Source organism: Harmonia axyridis, chromosome 2, assembly GCF_914767665.1.
Source record: "Harmonia axyridis chromosome 2, icHarAxyr1.1, whole genome shotgun sequence".
Taxonomy (NCBI): domain Eukaryota; kingdom Metazoa; phylum Arthropoda; class Insecta; order Coleoptera; family Coccinellidae; genus Harmonia; species Harmonia axyridis.
The window spans coordinates 38,280,068-38,292,960 of NC_059502.1; the positions used below are offsets into that span (position 1 = coordinate 38,280,068).

The 12,893-nt window shown below is 38.3% G+C and overlaps 1 protein-coding gene across 9 annotated transcripts in view; it reads left to right on the forward strand.

The window, feature by feature from the left end:
• LOC123672359 (glutamate receptor ionotropic, kainate 2-like) overlaps nt 1-12,893 on the forward strand; it is a 528,220-nt gene that overhangs the window by 490,011 nt on the left and 25,316 nt on the right. The window lies entirely within an intron of this gene.

Genomic DNA, 12,893 nt, shown 5'->3' on the forward strand with positions numbered 1-12,893 from the left:
TCTGAGGAACAAAACAACGCAGATGTGATAGCAATAATGAATGCTCAACGATGAAATATATATTCTGCACCCGTCTAAAATCCAGAAGAAGACCAAAGAGAACTACTGGAGCGATTATCTGCCACAATGAATAGATGCGTTGTAGATTTTGAGACATTGAGACGACCGATTCTGCCAAGATTGAGGACATTCAAGAAACTATCCCATCTTCTGATCATGACCAACAAGGAGATTATACCCAAGTATTTTTCGGACTACCATAGTCTCGAATCATTACACCTCATCATATACTGTGCAGCATTTTCAATAGCAACAGTGCTAAGTGTGAAGCCAAAACCTAACAAAATGAACCACATTGGCAAAAAAGGCTAGAAGACAAAGTTCATAGCATCCGCCAAGATATTGAGAGACTCACCCAATTTGCAAAAGGTTCGCCGTCTAGAAAACTACAAAAAATGGTGAATATAATAATGAATCGTCACCGGCAACATACAACGTAAGATCCAAACAATGAAAATGCTCAACAAATTTTAGACACACTGAAACCAAAATTTAGTGTGTACTCCGAAAGACCCAGAAGATACAATGAGTGCTATAGAAGAAAACAGGATAATATGATTTTTGAAAACTCCGAAAGAAAATTCTATAGAATGATGAACAATAATATATCAGCAACACCAAGTTATCCAACCATCGAGGATATTGAGAATTTTTGGATAGATCAACTAGCTACATCAACCCCCTGCAACTTCAAGGCTGATTGGATAAGAAGTGAAGAGGAATCCTGTGAGACAATAGAACACATGCCGTATAACGCAGTTTCTATAGAAGAATTCCATGAAATATTGAAAAACACACACAATTGGAAATCACCCAGCCCAGATGGAATCCACAACTTTTGGTTGAAAAAATTTTGGGGTATACACGGCAGGCTAGTTGAAACCATAAATGGTGTTATAAGTAATCCAACGGAAATGCCTAAATTTTTACAACAGGGACCACTTACCTCCTACCGAAGGATCTCCAACACACAGCGGATCCATCAAAATACAGACCAATTACATGCCTACCAACAATATATAAAATCATCACATCATGTTTAGTATCTCGTATCGACAAACATTGCGAGACAAATAACATAATGACAGCACAGCAGAAGGGATCTTCCAAGAATGCACTAGGATCGAAGGAACTGCTGATAATAGATTCCATCATATGCAACCAAGCCTTCAAAAAACACAAATCTTTTTATGACATATTTTGACTATAAGAAGGCCTTCGACTCTATTCCACAGGGGTGGCTGACAAAATTTTTGAAAATATACAAGATCGATCCAATTAAAATAAACATTCTGAAGTATGCAATGTGCAACTGGAGAACGAATATCGAACTCTCTACGCCGAACATAACTACTAAAGAGATTCCAATAAAAAGGGGAATTTTCCAAGGAGATTCATTGAGTCCCTTATGGATCTGCTTGGTGCTGAACCCCCTTTCTGAACAACTGAATTCTACTGAAAAAGGTTTCAATGTCAAAGGAAATAGAAATACTATTGCACTCAATAATTCGCTATACATGCATGACCTAAAACTTATAACAGGCAACAAAAACCACTTGCAAATTATGGTCAAACTAGTGGAAAATTTTCCGAAAGACGTAGGGATGAAATTCGGACTGGACAAGTGTCGTACTATTAGCGTAGTGCGAGGAAAAACCCAAGATGAACCGATCGCTCTTTCCAATGGAGAGGAGATAGAATCAATGAAATCAGACAATCTTTATAAATACCTGGGAATGAAAAAAAAAACCGACGAATAAACCATCAAAAAATGAGGGTAAACTTGACAACTGAGTTCATTAGGAGAATCAACAAAATTTTAAACACAAACCTCAACAGCAAGAACATGACGAGAGCTATTTATACATATGCATTTTCAATTCTAACATACTCTTTCGGTATAATTCCATGGAGCAAAACAAATATAGAAAATCTGCAACGCAAAATGAGAACCTTGATGAAAAAAGCGCACAAGCACCATACGAAAAATAGCATTGAGAGGACGACACTGCCGAGGAATAAAGGAGGCAGAGGTCTCCTAGATAACATGGAACTTGCTCATGATCAAACTGAATGCATACGAACATACTTCAAAGACAAATCAGGCACGTCAGAGATCTACAAAGTACTGTGTCATACAACCACCAGACAATCCAAGAAAAACTGCAAAGATGGAGAGAAAAGTCCCTACATGGACGAGATTTCAACGAGGTGAACCAGGATCATGTCGACATTGAAGCGTCGGAATATTGGCTTACATCAGTTGCGATGTATCCAGAAACGGAAGGATTTCTTTTAGCCATCCAAGATCAAGTGATCTCAACAAGAAATTACTGCAAGCATATCATAAAGGATCGAACTATTACTGACGATCGATGCCGTTATAGATGTCCAACGAATAAGACAATCCAACATATCACGGGTGGATGTCAAATGTTTGCAGGAAATGAATATAAAGAGAGACACGATGCAGTAGGAAAGATACTACACCAAGAAATGGCAACCAAATTAACACTTATTCATTCTGAAAAAGTGCCATACTACAAGTACCGACCGGAAACCATCCTGTAGAACGAACGCTATAAACTGTACTAGGATCGTACAGTTTTGACTGATAAAACAGTCCCTCACAACAGGCCAGATATACTGCTTGTTGATGAACATCAAAAGGCAGCAATACCTAATAACAACAACATGCGTCAAAAAGAGGTCGAAAAAATTTCAAAATATAGGGACCTCGAATTTCAGATAAAGCGCCAGTGGGGAATGATGTCAACGAGAACTATTCCAACTACATCTCAACAACAGGAATAGTATCCAAAAATCTCAAGAGAAATATCACGCAACTAGGACTTAGTGAGTATATATGTAATATAATGCAAAAGGCTGTTTTTTTAGGTACTGCAAGGACGGTGGGAAAATTCCTAAGAAGCGAAGGACAGGTCCAAGCATCGCGTGTAAGAGGATCAGAAGTTCGACGAGAACCATGAGGACCACAAGGACCAGACACGACCATGCTGTAACCTTCTGATATTTTAAATATCTCGGATTGAGTGAATGTTCCTCTTAGCGAGGAGTGAGAAGCCGACGGCGAGGAGAAATCCTACGCGTTTGAGCAGAAGTCGGGATAATGAGATGAAATAATGGGTAGCGGCAGGAAATCCCTAGTGATTCACCTATCAGGAGAGTTGAATCGACTCCTGCCTATCGCAGATTCAAGGAGCTCTCTCATCCGGTAAGCTGAAGCCTGTTAAAAGGTCCCTTCCAGGGCAGCGGACGAAGCCGTGTGGAAAGCAGCTCATAAATTCTTCAGCCGAAGCTCTGCTGATCGTAAAAAGCGATCAAAGGCCGTTTTCCCACGACATTGGAGTACCCATGAATGATGGTGAATTTGAGAAATAAAAATAAAGAGCCGCTGCCTGAAGTTCTTCAGGGCGAGTCCGGAGCCGGCGCTGGACATGACAGCATGCGGGAAGTCGGTGGTATAGAATATACTATGAAGTGACTTGAATAGAAGAGGATAAAATAGGCTATCAGCAAAAGCTGCTGCGAAATTCCACAAAAACTACCCCGATCTTCAAGTTTCTGAGCAAAAAGTAGCCGACCAATACCGGGTCATATTGAGAAATGAAGTTGAAACCGTTGAGATATTCAACATCATAAAAAATGTCCAACTGAAGATACAGAACAGGAACCATACGAAGCGACAATTGAAGAAAACTCCGATTGTGCTGAAAACCAACACAAAATCATTACAAAAATTAATACTGAGAAACAAAACAGCGGAGATTAAATAGCAGTAGCAGATGAGCCACGGCAGAATATTATACAAACTGCAACTGTCGAAAACCGAGAAAAAAGTCAAAGAAATCTATTAAAGCTATGATCTGCTACAATGAATATATATTTCATAGAATTCAAGGGTACTGATCCTCTTAAACGACCTATTCTTCCAAGACTAAAGACATCGAAAATCTCCAACATTGGACAAATTGCAGTTACAGTATTAAACAATCATATAACAATAATAATAATAATAATAATTTATTAAATCAAAATACCATACAGGTGTAGATTCAATCAAAATACATACAAACATAAAGAAAAAACTATGAAAATTGAATTAAAACTTCTCAAAATCACCCTCCTGTAAGAACTCTCCTATATTATAATAACTTTTATCAATAAGAAAAGATTTAAGTTTTTGTTTTTGCACCTTATTTGGTAATGACTTAAATTTTTCTGGCAACTTATTCCACAATGTCAGCAAGCTATAAGTTACATTTTTCTGTAAATATGAATAATTGGGCTTATCCTCTTGAAGAATATTTTTTTCCTCTTGTATTATAGGAATGTTGGAGATCTTTGAAATCATTATAGTTATTTACTATGAACATCAGTGATTCATATATATAGACCGTACAGTGTTAAGATGTTGAAATTCTTGAATATGTTCCTGAAGGTTTCATATTGATTCATGCCAAAGATGATTCTTAGGCATCTTTTTTGTAAAAGAAAAACTCGCTGCGCTTCTTTAGATCTTCCCCAGAAGATGATTCCATATCTTATCCTAGAATGAACGTAGGCATGATAGGCAGTTAGAGCAGCATCCAGCCCTATCATCCGTATTGTCCGCAATGCATAGCCGTAGCGTGCTATCATTGGAGAAATCTTCTCAACGTGACTACTCCAGTTGAGGTTACGATCTATGTTCACTCCTAAAAATGATAGGTTTTCAACTGACTCAACTGACTATTAAAAGTTTTGTTTTTTCCAAATTTAGCATCAAGTTGTTATTAAGGAACCATTCATTCATATTTTTTAGATCAGTCTCAAGACTTTTGATACATGCATTTTGATTTTCTGCTTCACATATTGTGACGTGTCGACCTTGAGTAAGCCGGTCACAAGGCTAAAATTCGGCTCGCGACTACACTCAGTGAAGATGGGAGTGAGTTCTTCAAAATTAGATGGAAGGTAATAATGGGCGCCAGGTAGAGATATGCCTGTCTTAAGAATAAATTGCGTACTCCTCTACCAGAGTAGCAATAAAACAATTCACTCAAGTCAAACGTTTAATAAAATTAAAATTTCTGCAGTGGTTGATAATAATCAAAAAATTATGAAAAAGAAGTCTCTTAGTTACCAAAAGCTAGAAGAGCTTCCCAAAAACTTAACCTAACACTAAAAAATGCCAGAAGGGCTTCCTATAAACTATAACAACACCTAATGCCAGAAGGGCTTCCTAAAAAAACTATAATACCTAACCTTATCCTGAAAACAGAAGCCTTATATCAGCCTATACTTGGCTTAGGCTAAACTTTAAATATCAGTACCGAAACTAAACTTAAACGGAGTTCGACAAACTCCAACTATAACAGATAATAAACCAGACAGAATTACCAAGTTGAACAATTGAACTCAACCACAGATCATGAAGGAATATACAAATACAGTGGTTGCAATAACTGGCTGGTATAAAATAGCTGGTTGAATAAATGAATAATGAATTCCAGTCACAAACCCTGAAGGGATACACAAGTATTATAGTTGTTAAAATAAATGGCCAGTTAGTGAAGTGCACATCACTGAAAACTGTTTACAATTTCCACAGTATATAATAAGCATGAAACAACCTTTGTTCAATATATTTCAATATAGTTATCAATGGATAGAAAATTAATAATATAACCGTTAACTCCTATTCAAATGACTGATATACTATCAGTACAATAAATCATTACTTCCAAAACTAAATCTCAATACAACACTCTTAAAGCCAGTGCAAGCACCGGTTACCTGATACAAAATCAATATTAAAGGTTGATAGCAAATCTAACGGTGACATCTCTATTTGTAGAATGTACTATCTACTCGAGCTACACCATATGTCAGCAATATACTATGTACTCCAACTGTACCATATATCAGAATGTATCATACATCAGAACTGCACCAGAAATTCACCACCATACAACAGAAAATAAGTACCATAACCTCAAACCATACCATATACCAGAATCCTGATCGTAACCAGGACTTGGATTCTCAACGTATCCAGGCCGTTACCAGGCACTAGGATGCTCAAAGATATCCAGCACTAGGACCCTAATAAAATACTATAAGATATTGTTCACAGAATGAAAAGGAATTTATACCTCTCAGTTGTTGTTCGAGGGAAAAGGATCTTCTTGATATTCTTCGTGTAAGTTCCACAGTTGTTCGAACTAATCGGCGGGAAGCGAATCCTAATAAAGCAGAAATCTCAGATAATGACTCAAGATATAGTAATGGTATCATACCTCTCAGATCTTCAGGGTAAATTCAATACAAGAGATGGGCCTTGTGGAAGAAAACTTTCATAATCACGTATGAAACGTATTTCCCAGAAATATTCACAATACCATAAACCAAACAGGGAATTACCCAAATTGAAGAAATAATCGCCTATAACAAGGATGATTCCAGATCATATATTCTTCAATCAGGCAAATTTTCTCTCCAAAAAAACTTCTCTCCAAATTATCACAAATCGCCGATAACCTCCTCTGACAATTTCATTCCCAATCATAGAATATACCAGTTGTCAAACGAAACTTCCCACACAGAAGAAAAGTAATACAAGAAATCCAGAAATTATAAAATATTTCCCCACGGTAATGATAATCGACCTCATTTATCCGGAAATAAGTGTTCCATATCAAATTGAAATTCAAACAAAACAGAATATTCCGAGTTGAATCCACAATCAACCTCCAGAGGGCGAACTACCAACCGAAATATCAAATGGTTTCAATCTAACCGCTACAAATCCCCCCTGTTCACGCCTAAATACGACCCTGTTTCTCGCCTAACTCCGACTCTGTATACTCAACCCCTGACCTCTAACTTCGAGTACCACCAAGACGCTGAAGACGGAACGAAGAGGCAGTATGCAGCTAACAATCTAGGGGTTAACATCTTAATTTTACCCTAATTTTAATATATTTCAACGCTGTATGCTCTAAAGCAATAAACACAGTTTTTAAGTTTACAATTGAATTTAAAACCACACAATCCCCAACATGGTCCATTCGAGCCACATTTGAATCCAGTGAATTCAGAAAAGCGATACACATTTGAATCCAGTGAATCCAGAAAAGCGAGCCACATTCAAATCCAGTGAATCCAGAAAAGCGATACACATTTGAATCCAGTGAATTCAGAAAAGCGAGCCATATTTGAATTCAGGGAAATCAGAAAAGCGACACACATTGAAGATTTCAAGCATCCAGACGTCCAGTGAAACTCAATCCTACGCATTCCACTCCAAGGGCGCAGTGGATCACCGCAATCGTCGAAGAGATTCAACTCTAGATCCAGGCATACACACAAGCTGGGCAACTGGAACTACTTCGTGAGGGGTAAATAAAATCCTTCTTTCTCTCTTATACTGTTGCTGATTTTGAGCGATATTAACTTCAACGTCCCATAAGTATCCCACTACTCTTTTCAATATTTCTAATAATCGTTCACATTCCATAATGAATTTAGAAACTCTTAAAAGAAATCGCGGTGCTATTGAATCAAAACTAACGATATTCACGAATTTCTTGAACGAAATCAAGTCAAAAACGGAATTACTTAGCACTGATTACATAAAAATTTCAGAAAGGCTTTTGAAATTTGATAACGTTCTCGAGGAATTTGAGGAAGTTCAGAATCTAATTGAGAATTCATCGGAAGATGAGGAAGTCAATTTTTCAGAAAGAGAATCTTTCACAAATAAGTATTACATGCAAAAGGCGTTCGCTAAATCAATTCTAGATAAAAAACAATTCGAAGAAAACGCAAGTTCCATCTCAATTCAGAACAATAGTAATAATTATTCAAACTCGATCAAGCTTTCAACAAATGAGCTACCTAAATTTGATGGAAATTACCAAAATTGGTTAGAGTTTCGCGATACATTCGAATCTCTAATCGAGAAAAATCAAGCTATAAATGAAATTAAAAAATTTCATTATCTTCGGGCATCTCTGGAAGGAAGCACGGTACAAGTGATTGAATCACTAGAATTCTCCGCTACGAATTATGCAGTGGCGTGGAATAGGTTGCACGAACGGTACGATAACAGACGATTACTTATTCACAATCACGTGAAATTCATCTTTAACTTTGAAACTATCGTGAAAGAATCGAGTGAAAAATTACGTGAGCTTTTAGATACAGTTTCGAAAAATCTTCGAGCTCTCGAGCAACTGAACCAGCCCACATGTCATTGGAGCACATTAATAGTTTTTCTCATTCAAACCAAACTAGACTCAGTAACGGTACGCGAGAGGGAAAAATTTAGGGCTGACAAGGATGTTCCAACTTGGGACGATCTGAAAAAATTCCTGAAGTCAAGAGCGGATTTTCTTGAAAAGATAGAAACGAATCACACGGAAAATCATATTGAGAGAAAATATCAAAGGCACAACACTACAAGAGGTTTTTATAGCAGTGGCGTAGAAAACAAACCCAAATGTGTTTTTTGCGCAAAGAAAAAAGAAAAAGAGCGGATTAAAGAATTGAAATTATGCATGAATTGTCTACGTCCAGGTCACTTCAGCGGACAATGCAGATCTTCAAATTGCAAGAAATGCAATGGCAGACATCATACACAAATTCATTCTGATATAGTTAACGTAAAAACGCCCAATGTCAATACCAATAATTCATCGTCTACAAATTCAAACAACGCGTTATCATATGCGTTGTCGGCGAATAAGTCAAACTCATGCGTACTCCTCTCCACAGCAGTTGCTCATATTGTGGATAATGAATCAAATCGGCAAAATATCCGAATTCTATTAAATTCCGATTCGGAATCTAGCTTCATCAGAGCAGATGTCTGCACACGTCTAAAACTAAAGACTACTTCGGTGAATGTTGAAGTTTGCGGTCTGAATCGTGCGGTTTCCTACATAAAATCAAAATGCTCTGTCGATGTTCACTCTCGTAATAATTCCTTCTCCATGAAAATTCACTGCTACATTCTTCCTGAAATAACAGGAAACATTCCAGCCTCAAAAATACTCGATTGTTCTCATTTGGACATTCCGGACGACATCAATCTTGCAGATCCCAATTTTCACGAACCAAACACAATTGACATGCTAATAGGTGCAGATTACTTCTATTCAATGTTAAACGTCGGTCAAATCTCGTTAGGTCCAAACCAACCAATATTACAAAAAACTAGTCTCGGTTGGGTAATTTCAGGACCCATAAGCAAATCAAGGCCCAAGCGCATCGCATGCAATGTATAGAAACAATCAGCGCGATTTTTGGAAATCGAAGAAATTCCATCCGATAAACCATTGCCAGAGAAACACAACAACGGGTGAAATGGAAAAAATGGAAGTTGGAAATGGAGTTGAATTCACAATCAACCTCCAGAGGGCGAACTACCAACCGAAATATCAAATGGTTTAAATCTAACCGCTACAAATCCCCCCTGTTCACGCCTAAATACGACCCTGTTTCTCGCCTAACTCCGACCCTGTATACTCAACCCCTGACCTCGAACTTCGAGTACCACCAAGACGCTGAAGACGGAACGAAGAGGCAGTATGCAGCTAACAATCTAGGGGTTAACATCTTAATTTTACCCTAATTTTAATATATTTCAACGCTGTATGCTCTAAAGCAATAAATGCAGTTTTTAAGATTAGAATTGAATTTAAAACCACACAATCCCCAACACCCCCTTACTTTAAAAAAAATTTTACCAGAAGGGTCAAATTTTTTCCTGCCAGTGACTTCAAAATGCCAAATAGGGTAAATCAAATAGCGACAATACTTCATTGAATCGCTAATATTAACCGACTTGATAGATGCATGGCTTACGTCTTGAGATTCATAAACAAAAAGTCGTGAAAAACAAACACATTTTGCCCTAACGATTTGCGCGTACGAAACTGATAAAATTAGCTCAACTCGAATCAGTTCCCATCAAAGTTAAGAATCTGGAAATGAAACAGAAAACAAATTCAAAGAGTACAATTTTGGGTCTGAATCTCTTTATTAAGGAACACGGAATACTCAGAGTGGGAGGAAGAATTTCACAATCCACGTATACCTTTGACAAAAAACATCCCGTAATATTGAGCCACAAGCATCATTTCAGGAAACTGTTGTTCGAAAATGAACATAGGAAACTATTGCACTCCGGTCCTCAACAATTGCTTTATGCAATTCGCGAAACTTTCTGGCCAACCTCTGGTCGCTCTTTGGCAAGAAAAACCGTACGCCACTGCAAAAAGTGTTTTCAGAACAAACCAGTGATAGATAGATAGATAGATAATGCTTCTTTATTTCAAATAAACAAATACAATGTGTTGGGGATTGTGTGGTTTTAAATTCAATTGTAAACTTAAAAACTGCGTTCATTGCTTAAGAGCATACAGCGTTGAAATATATTGAAATTAGGGTAAAATTAAGATGTTAACCCCTAGATTGTTAGCTGCATACTGCCTCTTCGTTCCGTCTTCAGCGTCTTGGTGGTACTTGAAGTTCGGGTCAGGGGTTGAGTATATAGAGTCGGAGTTAGGCGAGAAATAGGGTCGTATTTAGGCGTGAACATGGCCCCCGCCTTGAAAGGGCTGGCTTTCAACATCAACAGGAAGCGGACAAATCTTACTGAAGGCTCTCTTCGTTAGACCCGTTGACGTTCGTATGGTTGCTACTCGGGAGATGCCATCTTTTCCAGGGTGCACGGATTCGATTCTTCCTAGCTTCCAGACGAGGGAAGGTTGATTGTCTTCTTTGAGCATTACAAGGGTTCCAGTTTGCAGGGTTTGTTGGGAGGTTTTCCATTTCACCCGCTTTTGTGTTTCAGAGATGAATTCCTTGCTCCATCTCTCCCAAAAATGTTGGTTCAACTGTTGCAAGCGTTGATAAGAGGACAATCTGTTCATGGGGACATCTCTCAAGTCGACATCTGGGGCGGAGGTTAGCGGTCGCCCGATCAAAAAATGTGCTGGTGTAAGAGGTAAAAGGTCTGAGGGATTGGTGGAAAGAGGTGTGAGTGGACGGGAGTTAACTGTTGCTTCAATTTGCGTTAGTAATGAATATAGTTCTTCAAACGTCAAATGAGCGCTTCCCATAACTCTTTTCATGAGGTGTTTTATTGATTTTATACCGGCTTCCCAAAGACCGCTAAAATGAGGGGAGTAAGGTGGAATAAATTTCCATTGAATGCCTTCTGAAGAAAGGGCATCTGTCAAATTCAATTCGTTTGCCTTGAGGAAATTTTGGATTTCAGAACAGGCACCTACGAAATTTTTTCCATTATCGGAATGTATTTGATGAGGTTTTCCTCTTCGTGATACAAATCTGCGAAGTGCTAATACAAAGGCGTCCTTGCTCAAGTCCGAAACCAATTCGAGATGGATGGCCTTCGTCACGAAACAGATAAATAGACAAATGTAGGCCTTGGACAACTTTGATCCGCGACCCCTTTTATTCTTTATCATGAATGGCCCTGCGTAATCGACGCCGCTGTTATAGAAGGGTGGTTGCGGTTCTACTCTTTCAAGAGGTAGATCGCCCATTATAGGCTGGACTATCATTGGTTTGTTCCGAAAACACTTTATGCAGTGGCGTACGGTTTTTCTTGCCAAAGAGCGACCAGAGGTTGGCCAGAAAGTTTCGCGAATTGCATAAAGCAATTGTTGAGGACCGGAGTGCAGTAGTTTTCTATGTTCATTTTCGAACAAAAGTTTCGTGAAATGATGCTTGTGGCTCAATATTGCGGGATGTTTTTTGTCAAACGCGTACGTGGATTGAGAAATTCTTCCTCCCACTCTGAGTATTTCGTGTTTATCAAGAAAGGGATTCAGACTTAAAATTGTACTCTTTGAATTTGTTTTCTATTTCATTTCCAGATTCTTGATATCGATGGAAAATGATTCGAGTTGAGCTAATTTTATCACTTTTGTACGCGCTGACCTCAAATCATTAGGACGAAGTGTGCCGGTTTGTTTTTCATGACCCTTTGAGATGTTGCTCACAAATCTCAGGACATAAGCCATGCATCTTTCAAGTCTGTTGATATTTGAAAATCGTTCGAAAATAATGAGTTGTGATTTTTCGGTCGAGTATAGCAGATTCGTTTTCCGAGTTTCGGGAAGGTTTTCTGTTGGAATGCATTTCTTGATTGGCCAATGGCTTTCATTGCGTTTCAGCCACGGCGGGCCGTGCCACCAAAGTGAGCATGATATCATTTTCGAAGGCTTCACCCCTCTTGATAACAAGTCCGCGGGATTGTCGCTACTCGAAACGTATTGCCAAGTGTCAGAGCTGGTTTTTTCCTGGATTTCAGCTACACAATTGGCGACAAAAACCTTTAATTGATTCGGAGGAGTTTTCAACCAACACAAAACTATTGTGGAGTCTGTCCAAAATATCCTTTCGTCGAATTTAGTTTCAAAAGCAGCTGAAACCTTTTCCGCTAGTCTAGAAAGAATAAGTGCACCGGATAATTCCAATTTCGGCAGTGTGACGGTACTTAATGGCGCTACCTTTGCTTTGGAACATAATAAATGAATATGAACGTTTTCATGGATGTCAATCGATCGAATGAATATACAAGCACCGTAAGCATTTTGTGAAGCGTCGCAGAAACCGTGCATTTCTATACGCTTTGGGTTTTTGCAAATAACATGTCTATCAATCTTGAGATCGTTTAATAGGGGAAGATCCGATTTGAATTCCGTCCACGAGGAATGCAGATTTGATGGGACATTCTCATCCCAGCTCAATTTTTCCAGCCATAGTTTTTGCATGATTATTTTCGAAGTTATTGT